This window comes from Suricata suricatta, chromosome 1 (genome assembly GCF_006229205.1).
Source record: "Suricata suricatta isolate VVHF042 chromosome 1, meerkat_22Aug2017_6uvM2_HiC, whole genome shotgun sequence".
In the NCBI taxonomy this organism is placed as follows: Eukaryota; Metazoa; Chordata; class Mammalia; order Carnivora; family Herpestidae; genus Suricata; species Suricata suricatta.
In genome coordinates this window covers 34,397,735-34,408,298 of record NC_043700.1, presented here as the reverse complement: position 1 = coordinate 34,408,298, position 10,564 = coordinate 34,397,735, and positions in this window count along the sequence as shown.

Genomic DNA, 10,564 nt, shown 5'->3' with positions numbered 1-10,564 from the left:
TACAAATTACAGTGCCACGGAGGACTGGGGAAACCACCAATGATGGCAAAGTTTCTTAAGTGTATGCAAATAAATCATTCTTTGTGCATTTTATTTTTCCGACTACATGGGCCAAATCAATTCATACATATTCATTTGTAAAATTGTTTGCATTTATATTTACTTTGCTAAAGAGCTCTGATAATTGAGTGAGAGCAAGTGTTTTGATATTTAATTTTTAAGAAGCATTTCCCAAGTAATATACAAGCATAATTGTGTCTCACAAAAGGGGTGCACATTTTACTGGACATTTCACCTATAAAAATATGTAATTTAAACTTCTTTATACAAGTGGGATGATACAAATACATTTAGTTATTGTAGTAGCTATATTTCATAAAGTCTCACCGCACTGAATTAGCCACCAGTGAATCATGGCTTCTAGGGAAATATGTATATATTTCATATATAGAACCATAAATTCTAAAAACAACCCATCCTGGGAGATTCTATTTTCTCAGTTTTCCAAGAAGGAAAGGAGATTCAGAAGTGAAACATGACTTGCATGGGACCACTCACTAATAGGTGCCAGAGCTCAGAGTCAAACACTCTCCATTTGGTTCCACTACCTGAGCTTCATGAAATACAGTGCACCGCTCCCTACCTTTCTCATCCTCTGCTCATCTCTGGATGAGCGCTGAAACAAGGCAGAGTGCCATCCGTTCAGCTTCAGATGGGAGTGTGAACCTTGGTACGACTGAATTTTTTTCACCTTGAGCATGAATTCAAATGGTCGAGAGATCTATGAATATTGATTTGGGGGTTTTAAGTCCTAGTAAGTAGGCAAATTTACAAATATGGAATACTTGAGTAATGACTATTTTGTAACAAGATTTTTAAATAAATATAAAATGAATAAGGTTTAAAAGGTAAACTCTAAACCAGCTTTTTTTTTTTTTTTGCAGGTTATATGTTTAGGCTGAAAGTGTGAGAGTTGACATGCAAATTTTTAGTATTAATTAGAAAAGTTAAAAAAAGGTATCTGGGCACTGAAATAGAGAAGAGTGTATAATACTGGTGAAAAGCTGAAATGTGTTCATCTCCATCACTTACTAGCTATGTGTCAAAGCTAACATCTATCTTTAGTTCCCTTATTATAAAATGGGTAAAATAGAACCACGCCTAGCCTATAAGTATATTGTGTCTTTAAAAAGTATTTTATAGAATGCTTAACTATAGGGGCGCCTGGGTGGCTCCCTCAGTCAAGCGTCTGGCTTCGGCTTAGGACATGATCTCATGGTTTGTGGGTTTGAGCCCCACATCGAGCTCTGTGCTGACAGCTAGCTCAGAGCCTGGAGCCTGCTTCAGATTCTGTGTTTCCCTTTCTCTCTGACCCTCCTCTGCTCAAGCTGTCTCTCTCTGTCTCAAAAAATAAATGCTTAGCTATAATGCAAAGAACTTATTTTTTATATTTTTGTTATAACCAGTATGCGTGTATTATGTTGTTGAAACACAGATTTTGGTCTTGAGTAATGATATATGGTGAAGCCATTACATGGTATCCAGGATGTAGAAGGAAAACTATACATTTTTATTCTCAATAGGATGAAAGAAGGATACTAAAAATATGTTATTGGTATGTTTCCTATACAGTTAGTAGCAAATGTAGTTATGAAATGCATCATGGAGTTCCGTACACAAAAGCAATCAATGCAGCACACCACAGTAACAGAATAAAGGAGAAAGAATCACATGATCCTGTCAAAAAAAGCATTTCACAAAATCCACACCAATTCATGACAAAAACAAGGAGGTACAGAAGGAAACTACCTTAAAATAATGAAAGACGTATGAAAACCTGTAGCTAACATCATTCTCAATAGCAGGAGACCCAAAACATTTCCTCTAAAACAGCCAAAGTAACGTTGAAAAAGAAAACCAAAGCTGGAAGAATCACAATCCCAGACTTCAAACTGTCTTACAAAGCTGTCATCATCAAGACAGTATGGTATTGGCACAAAAACAGATACATAGATCAATGGAACAGAATAGAAAACCCAAAATTGACCCACAAATGAATGGCCAAGTAACTAATCTTCAACAAAGCAGGAAAGAGTAACCAGTGGAAAAAAGACAGTCGCCTTAGCTAATGGTACTGGGAGAACTAGACAGCAACATGCAAAAGAATGAAACTGGAGCACTTTATTACACCGTACACAAAAACAAATTCAAAGTGGATGAAAGGCCTAAAAGTGAAAGAGGAAACCATCAAAATCCTACAGGAGAAAACAGGCAACAAACTCTTTTACCTCAACCACAGCAACTTCTTTCTTCAGCTGTCTCAGAAAGCAAGGGAACAAAAACTAACAGTTGAGACCTCATCAAGATAAAACTTTCTGCACAACAAAGGAAACAATTAACAAAACTAAAAGGCAACCTAGGGAATTGGAGGAGATATTTGCAAATGACAGATAAAGGAGTAGGATTCAAAATCTATAGAGAAATAACCAAACTCAGCTTTCAAAAATGATCCATTGAGGAAATGGGCAGAAGAAATAGACACTTTTCCAAAGAAGGCATACAGATGGCTAACAGACACATGAAAAGATGCTCAACATTACTCATCACCAAGGAAATACAAATCAAAATCACAATGAGATACTACCTCACAACTTTCAGAGTAGCTAAAATTCAGGAAACAATAGTTGTTGTCGAGGATGTGGAGAAAGGGAGCTCTCTTGCACCGTTAGTGAGAATGCAAACTGGTGCAGCCACTCTGGAAAACAGTGTGGAGGTTCCTCAAAAAATAAAAATAGAATTACCCTATGACGGAGTAATTACACTCCTAGGAATTTATCCAAAGGATACAGGAGTGTTGATTCAAAAGGTCATGCTCCCCAATGTTTGTAGCAGTGCTATCAACAATAGCCAAATTATGAAAAGAGCCCAAATTTTCATCAACTGAAGAATGTATTAAAAAGAAATGTTTTATATATATATATATATATATATATATATGTGTGTGTGTGTATATATATATATAATTTAATACTACTCTAGATCAAAAAGAATGAAGAATTGCCATTTTGCTATAACTGGAGGGTATTATGATAAGTGAAATAAGTCAGAGAAGGACAAATGTGGAATCTGAGAAACTTAACAGATGATCATAGGGGAAGGGAAGGAAAAATATGCTGTAAACATAGAGGGAAGCAAACCATAAGAGACCCTTAAATACAAAAAAACAAACTGAGGGTTGGTGGGGGTAAAGGGGTGAGGAAAATGGGTAATGGGCATCAAGGAGGTCACTTTTTGGAATGAGCACTGGGTATTATATGTAAGTGATTAATCACTAGACTCTAATCCTAAAGCCAAGTATGTTAACTAACTTGAGAATAAAAAAATATATATAAAAAATAAAAATAATGAATATAAAAAATAATGTGAAATATCTCACTGATAATTTTAAAATATGGATTTTATGTTGAGTTAGATACATTGGGTTAAATAAAATATGAAATTTAAAAAATTTTTAAAAATAAAGCAATTGGGGCTTCTGGATGGCCCAATCGGTTGAGTTTCTGACTTTGGCTCAGATCATGATCTCGTGGTTCACGGGTTCAAGCCCTGCATCAGGCTCTGTGCTGTCAACTCATAGCATAGAGGCTGCTTCACATTCTGTGTCTCCCTTTCTCTCTGTCCATCCCTTGCTCTGCCTCTCTCAAAAATAAATAATAAAATATTAAAATAAAAATAATAAATTAATTATTGATAAGTATGTATGTATTGCAGGTTTGTTATTGTCTTCTGGTTATTTTTGTAATTCTTCTCTTTCATATTGCTCCTTTTTCTTTGTGATTGATGAGCTTCCATGGGTTCTATTTAGATTTCACTTTATTTTTTTATTTTCATCATAGGTTTTAGTTTGTGGTTACCGTAAGGCTCATATATAACATCCTAAGTTAATTTGTTGGTCATCAAAATTCAGACACATTCTGAAAAAAATTCCCTACATTTTTAATTCCCTTCTCCATATTTCTTGTGTATGCTTCTATATTTTATATCTTTTTATTCAAAATTTTCTGTGCCCAGTTATGGCCATTTATTTTCCACTTAAAGAAGTTTCCTTGGGGCGCCTGGGTGTTTCAATCAGTTAAGCATCTGACTTTGGCTCAGGTCATGATCTCACAGTTCATGACTTTGAACCCCGCATCGGGCTCTGTGCTTACGGCTAGCTCAGAGCCTGGAGCCTGTCTTCGGATTCTGTATCTCCCTCTCTCTCTAACCCTCCCCTCCTCATTCTTTCTCTCTCTCTCTCTCTCTCTCTCTCTCTCTCTCTCTCTCTCTCACTCTCTCTCTCTCTCTCAAAAGTAAATAAAACATTTTTTTTAAAAGTTTCCTTAAAATTTCTTTTTCTTTAATGTTTATATTTAAATTACAGTTAGTTAACATACACTGTAATATGGTTTCTAGTGTACAGTTTAGTGATTCAACACATACATACAACACCTGTTGCTCATCACAAGTGCACTACTTAAACTTCATCACCAATTCAGCTCATACTCCCTTCCACCTGTCCTCTGGGAACCATCAGTTTCTTCTCTATAGGGTAGAGTCTGTTTCTGGGTTTTCCATTCTCTGTTTTCCCCTATGATTACTGTTTCTTAAATTCCACTTATGAGTGAAATTTATTTGCCTTTCTCTGACTTATTTGACTTAACATAATACTCTCTAGCTCTATCCATGTCATTATAAATTGCAAGAGTTCATTTTTTATGGCTGAGTAGTATTCCATTATATGTAGAGGTGTGTGGGTGTGTTTGTGTGTCTACCACATATTCTTCATCCATTCAACACTCTGGACATTTGGCCTTTTCTCATAATTTGGCAATTATAGAAAATGCTGCTAAAATATCAGGATGCATGTATCCTTTTGAACTGATATTCTTATATTCCTTGGGTAAATACCTAGCAGTGCTATTGCTGGATCATAGGGTAGTTCTAATTTTACCTCTCTCAGGAAACTCCATACTGTTTTCCAGAGTACTGCACCAGTTTTCATTTTTATCAACAGTGCAAAGGACTCCTCTTTCTCCACATCCTGGTCAACACCTGTTATTTCTTGTTGATTTTAGCCATTCTGATAGGCATGAGGTGATATCTCACTGTAGTTTTGAATTATATTTCTCTGATGATCAGTGATGTTAAGCATCTTTTCATGTGTCTGTTGGCCATCTGTATGTCTTCTTAGGATAAAATGTCTATTCACGTCTTCCATTCACTTTTAATTGTATTCATTTTTGGGGTGTTGAGTTTGATAAGTGCTTTACATATTTTGGATACTAACCATTTGTCAGATATGTCATCTGTAAGTATCTTCTCCCATTCTGTAGGTTGCCTTCTAGTGTTGTTTCCTTTGCTGTGCAGAAGTTTATTAGTCTGGTGAACTCCCAATAGTTTTTGCTTTTGTTTCCCTGGCCTAAGAAGACTTATCTAGAAAGATGTTGCTTTTGCCAATATCAGAGCTTACTGCCTGTGTTCTCTCCCAAGGATTTTTTTTATGGTTTCAGACCTCACACTTAGGACTTTAATTCATTTTGAATTTATTTTTGTGTATGGTGTAAGTGGTGCAGTTTCATTCTCTTGCATATTGCTGTCCAATTTTCCTAGTACCATTTGTTCAAGAGATTGCATTTTTCCCTTTAGGTATTATTTTCTGCTTTGTCTTAGATCAATTGGCCATACAGTGATGGGTTCATTTCTGGGGTTTCTATTTTATTCCAGTAATCTATGTGTCTGTTTTTTGTCAGTACCAGGCAGTCTTGATTATTACAGCTTTGTAATATAACTTGAAGTCCAGAATTATGATGCCTCCACCTTTGCCTTTCGTTTTCAAGATTGCTTTGGATATTTGGGTTCTTTTGTGGTTCAATACAGATTTTAGGATTGTTTGTCAAGCTCTGTGGAAATGCTTTTGGCCTTTTAATAGGAATTGCATTGAATGTGTCGATTTCTTAGGATAGTATTGACATTTTAACAATATTTGTTCTTCCAATCTATGGACATATAATCTCTTTCTATTTCTTTGTGTCATTTTCAATTTCTATCACCAGTGTTTTATAGTTTTTAGAGTACATGAGAAAGACCTTTGGTTAGGTTTATTCCTTTGTATCTTATGGTTTTTGGTGCAATTGTAAATGGGATTGATTCCTTAATTCTGTTTTGGCTGTGTCTTTGTTGGTGTATAGTTATGTAACAGATTTTTGTATATTGATATTATATTCTGTGACTTTTCAGAATTCTTTTATTAGTTCTAGCAATTTTTTGGTGGGCTCTTTCAGATTGTCTAATAGAGTATCATATCATCTGCAAATAGGGAAAGTTTGACTTCTTCCTTTGCAATTTGGATGCCTTTTATTTCTTTTTGTTGCTTGACTTCTGAAGCTAGGACTTACAGTACTATGTTAAATAACAGGGGTGGGGGTAGACGCCCTTGACTTCTTCCTGATAGTTGAGGAAAAAGCTCTGGATTTTTTCCATCAAGGGTGATGTTAGCTGTGAGTCTTTTGTATATGCCCTTGATTATGTTGGGGTATGTTCCCTCTATCCCTAATTTGTTCAAGGTTTTTATCAAGAATGGATGTTCTATTTTGTCAAATGCTTTTTCTTAATCTATAATGGATCATATTGTTCTTGTCCTTCTTTCATTAATGTGGTGTATCACATTGATTTGCAAATAATTTTTTAATGTACTGTTGGATTCAATTTGCTATTATCTTGTTGAGAATTTTTGCATCCTGTTCATCAGGGTCATTTAGACTTTTTATGAGGTTTTTTCTTTTTTTTATATTTTAGAGCATATTCCTCTGCCCCCCCAGTTTGCTACCATGTTTCTCTCTTACTATTCTCTTTTGTTGTTTTCTCTGTCTTGTTGGGTGTGTGGGGGTGCTGTGTGTATAGTAGATATATACAATATATGTACAATATATATATATGTGTGTGTGTGTGTGTGTATCTCCTTTATCCATTCATCTGTCGATGGACATATGGGCTCTTTCCATACTTTGGTTGTTGTTGGTAACACTACTATAAACATTGGGGTGCATGTGAACCTTTGAAACAGCACACTTGCATCCTTTGGATAAATACCTTGTAGTGCAATTGCTAGGAATAAGGTAGTTCTATTTTTAATTTTTTGAGGAACCTCCATATTGTTTTCCTGAGTAGCTGCACCAGTTTGCATTCCCACCAAGAGTGCAAAAGACATTGTCTTTCAACATCTGCTATTGCTTGAGTTGTTAATTTTTAGCCATTCTGAGTAGTGTGAGGTGGTATCTCATTGTGATTTTTATTTGTATCTCCCTGATGAGGGATGTTGAGCATCTTTTCATTTGTGTGTTAATCATCCGGATGTCTTCTTTGGAAAAGTGTCTATTCATGTCTTTTCTTCACTGGCTTATTTGTTTTTTGGGTTTTGAGTTGGATAAGTTCTTTATAGATTTTGGATACTAACCTTTTATCTGATATGTCATTTGAAAATATCTTCTCCCATTCCATTGGTTACCTTTTAATTTTGCTGATATTTTCTTTCACTCTGCAAAACTTTTTATCTTGAGGAGATCCCAATAGTTCATTTTTGCTTTTGTTTCCTTTGCCTTCAGGACATACTTAGTAAGAAGTCGCTGCCACCAAGCTCAAAGAGCCTGTTTTCTCCTTTGGGGGACTTTGATGTTTTCATGTTTCACATTTCCGTCTTCCTACATCCATGGTGGATTTATTTCTGTGTGTGGTGTGAGAAAGTTGTCCAGTTTTGTTCTTCTGCATGTCACTGTCCATGTTTCCTAATACTTTTTGCCAAAGGGACTATCTTTTTCCCATTGGATATTCTTTCCTGCTTTGTCGAAGATTAGTTGACCATACATTTGTGAGTCAATTTCTAGGTTTCCTATTCTGTTCCATTGACCTATGTGTCTGTTTTTGTGCCAGTACCATACTGTCTTCATGATTACAGCTTGGTAATACAGCTTGAAGTTCAGGATTGTGATGTCTCCAGCTTTCGTTTTCTTTGTCAAATTGCTTTGGCTACTCAGGATCTTTTCTGGATCCATTCAAATTTTAGGATTGTTTGTTGGAGCTCTGTGAAGAATGTGTTATTTTGATAGGGGTTGCATTGAATGTGTAGATTGCTTTCAGTAGTAACGACATTTAAACCATTTTTGTTCTTCCAATCTCAGAGCATGGAAGATTTTTCCTTTTTTAGTGTATCCTTTTAAATTTCTTTTATAAGCTTTCTATAGTTTACAATATATAGATTTTTCACTTCTTTGATTAGATTTATTCCTCAGTATCTTATAGTTTTGGGTGCAATTGTAAATGAGTTCAATTCCTTGACTTCTCTTTCTGTTGCTTCATTATTGGTGTACAGGGATGCAACCAATTTCTATGCATTGATTTTATATCCTGTGACTTTGCTACATTCATGGATCAGTTGTAGCAGTTTTTTGGTGGAATCCTTTGGATTTTCCACATGGAGTATCATGTCATTTGCAAAGAATGAAAGTTTGACTTCCTCCTTGCAGAATTGGATGCATTTTATTCCATTTTGTTATCTGATTGCTGAGGCTAGGACTTCTGATACTATATTGAGTAACAGTGGGGAGAGTGGACATCCTTCTCACGTTGCTGACCTCAGGCAGAAGTTCTCAGTTTTTCCCCATTGAGAATGATATTGGCTGGTCTTTCATATATGGTTTTTATGATCTTGAAGTATCCTCCTTCTATCCCTACTTCCTTAAGGGTTTTTATTAAGGAAGGATGCTATATTTTGTCAAATACTTTCTCTGCATCTATTGAGAGGATCATGTGGCTCTTGACCTTTCTTTTACTGGTGTGACATATCACATTGATTGTTGTATATATTGAACGAGCCCTGCACTCCATGTACCGTCGTGGAATAATTACTGTATTTTTGGATCCGGTTGGTCAATATCTTGTTGAGGATTTTTGCACCCATGTTCATCAGGGAAATTGGTCTGTACTTCTCTTTTTTAGTCGTGTCATTGGTTGTGGGATCAAGGTAATGCTGCCTTCATAGAATGAGTTTGGAAGTTTTCCTTCCATTTCTATTTTTTTGGAACAGCTTCAAGAGAATTGGTGTTAACTCCTCTTTAATTGGTAGAAATCCCCTGGAAAGCCATCTGGCTCTGGACTTTTGTTTTTTGGGAGATTTTAAATTACCAATCCGATTTCTTTACTGGTTATGGGTCTGTTCAAATTTTCTATTTCTTCTTGTTTCAGTTTTGGTAGACTATATATTTCTAGGAATTTGTCCATTTCTTCCAAATTGCCCAATCTATTGGTATATAATTGCTCATAATATTATCTTATTATTGTTTGTATTTCTGTTGTGTCCTCTTTCATTCTTGATTTTATTTATTTGGGTCCTTTCCTTTTTCTTTTTGATCAAACTGGTAAGGGGGTTTATCAATTTTGTTAATTCTTTCAAAGAACCAGTTTCTGGTTTCATCGGTCTATTCTACTGGGTTTTGTTGTTGTTGTTTTGGTTTGGTTTGATTTGGTTTTTCTTGTTTTTCTTTTTTTTTTTTAATAGCATTGTTTTCTGCTCTAATCTTTATTATTTCCTGTTTCCTGCTGGTTTGGGGTTTTATTTGCTGTTCTTTTTCCAGCTTTTTAACGTGTAAGGATAAGTTGTATATCTGAGGCCTTTCTTACTTCTTTATGAAGGCCTGGATTGCTATACGCTTTTCTCTTATGACCAACTTTTCTGCATCCCACAGGTTTTGGGCTGTGGTATTATCATTTTCATTGGCTTCCATGTATATTATAATTTCCTCTTTAATTTCTTGGTTACCCCACTCATTCATTAATAGGATGGCATTTAGTCTCCAAGTGTTTGTTTTCTTCTAAATTTTTTCTTGTGGTTGATTTCAAGTTTCATAGTGTTGTGGTCCAAAAATATGCATGGTATGATCTTGATCTTTTTGTACTTGTTGAGGAATGATCTTTGACCCAGTATGTGATCTATTCTGGAGAATGTTCCATGTGCATTAGAGAAGAATGTGTATTCAGATGGTTTAGGATGAAATGTTCTGAATATATCAATTGAATCCATCTCATCCAGTATGTCATTCAAAGCCATAGTTTCTTATTGATTTTCTGTTTTGATGATCTGCTCATTGCCATGAGTGGGGTGTTGAAGTCCCCTACTATTATGGTATTATTATCAGTGAGTTTCTGTATATTTGTGATTAATTGATTTTTATATTTTGATGCTCACACATTGGTGGCATAAATGTTTGAATTATTAAGTCTTGATGAATTGACCTCTTAATTATGTAACAGTCTTTATTTTAAAATCTAGATTGTCTGATATAAGTATGGCTACTCTGGCTCTCTTTTGGTGACCATTTGCATAACAGATAATTCCTGGATTTTGATGTCCATGTCTTTTCCAGGCTAGGAAAGTTTTCTATTATTTGCTCACATAAACATTTTTCTCTCTTCATTTTCTGGGACCCTTATGATTCAGATGCTGTTCTTGTTTAATGATTTGCTGACTTCCTAC